The sequence below is a fragment of the Morone saxatilis genome, unplaced genomic scaffold (assembly GCF_004916995.1).
Source record: "Morone saxatilis isolate NCDOM2014 unplaced genomic scaffold, NCSU_SB_2.0 Contig16, whole genome shotgun sequence".
NCBI classification, from domain to species: domain Eukaryota; kingdom Metazoa; phylum Chordata; class Actinopteri; family Moronidae; genus Morone; species Morone saxatilis.
This window is the reverse complement of record NW_023339718.1, coordinates 1,590,256-1,592,213: the sequence shown is the minus strand read 5'-3', so window position 1 is coordinate 1,592,213 and position 1,958 is coordinate 1,590,256.

Here is a 1,958-nt window from a genome sequence, read left to right as displayed (position 1 = left end):
TAAAGGTGGAAAAAGTTTGGACATAATTTATCTTAGTCTCTATTGTTTACATAAAAAAACCTGCCATTTTAACAGGGGTGTGTAGACTTTTTATATCCACTGTAGCTCCAGGCTTTCAGGAACAGGGCAGCTCTTCTCTATGGGAGGTGGTTAGTCAGAGGGGAAGTGGTGCAATGCAAATAAATCAGCTTCTTACAGCGGAAGGGGAGCAGAAAAAAGGCTCCTTGGATCTCAGGTCTTGTTGGCAGCCCACAAAAAAAGGACTGGGTTGATTTGTTTCACATTTTCTGGGTTGGTAGGTCACCCAAATACCCCAAATGTGTGTACAAACACTAAAAAAGTGCATTTGCATAATTTGAGAAGGTTATCATAAAACATTTTTAAAATGTTTTTTAGGGAACGTTTACATTTAAGAATAACATTGTGGGAACTGAAAAACAAATTTATACATACATTAGCCACAGAAGAGTTGTAGACTTTGCAGCAATACTGGCCTCACATACGATTGAGAATACATTTTGAGTTAAGTATTCCTTATTCCTTAATCCTTCTACTCATGAAAACTGGACAATAATAAATGATCAGTATCAGAGGGGATTTAGAAGTGGGTATGTACGTGTTCATAGTAGTCAGAGAGCTAAACTTACTCCATGGTGTCTCCATCTCACACTCTTTGTCATTCACATTCAATCAAAAACAAAGAACTAAGACAGCACTTCCATTTAACTTTTTTAACTTTGCCACATGGAGGTTTGGGCAACACACCATTCTCCAGTGTGTATTAGCAAGTTTACAATGACTCTATGCAGGTGGAATTAATAATATTTTATCCCAATCTCTTTCACACTTTCCAAAATATTAAAACTCTTTTCTACACTTTGTCAACTTACTTAATAATTCATACATTCAGTTGGTAACTACATTTAAACCTTGTCACATATATAGTCCCATTCATAATACTAAGAGTCTTTTAAAACTACAATAACCCTTCAGCTACTTTATACAAATTAAAGCCTACAATTCAGTTTCTCCATTTATTTATGTTAGTATTAGTTTATTGGAAAATGAAAGGGTTTTTCTTTGACTCACAAACACAATTTTCAGGTAAGTTCATGTGTGTAGTTCAGTGCTACACTGGTCAACTCTCAGAATCAGAAATTAGAATCAGTACTTGATCCCCGGGAGGTAATTTGTTAAACACTTTATACTCTCTAAACACTCTGTTTTACAGACAGTAAAATAAATCATTTTAGTTTGTTTGGAGCCATGCTGTAACCTGAAGTAATGTTATGCAAAATCTGGTTTATTTAGAAAACCTTTTTTATGATAATTTAAATTTGCAAGAAAAACAACTCCCCAAGGAAAATAAAAGTTTACTGCAGGATCAGACCACTGTGGCCTAACTTAACTAAAACACTGCACTTCACTTCCACTTCATATGTTACATAAAAGGGGATTTTCAACCATTAGATGTGTTAAATTCTTACCTTTACTTCTGAGGAAATCCAAAATGACAAAGTTGTTTTTTGCTACCTGAACCTGTTCTCTGCACGTTCTCTTCTACTTTTCCATCAACAGTAAGACACAGTTAGTGACTTATTACAGGTTTGGTAAAGGAAGTAGTGTCAACTAAACAGCCAACAAACCTGTTTTAGCTTTAACCGTTGCAACATGAATAACACTTACTGTACAGACAAAAGCATTTTAGTTTGCTCTTATTTTACTTACCAGAATTTAATCCGGGTCTGTTGCAACAAACAAAAAGATTAATATATATTTGTATAATATAATGCACAACAAAAGGCAGTTTTCTTTAAGGGTTGAGCTGAAATTGGAAAGGTATGAGCATCTTTCATTAAAACTGGAGTTACATGTGTCAATACTAGACCTACTGGTAAATGATATGACCGTTTACGAGTGCTGTCATGTACTGTGGATAAATACAGTAGAATAGAACA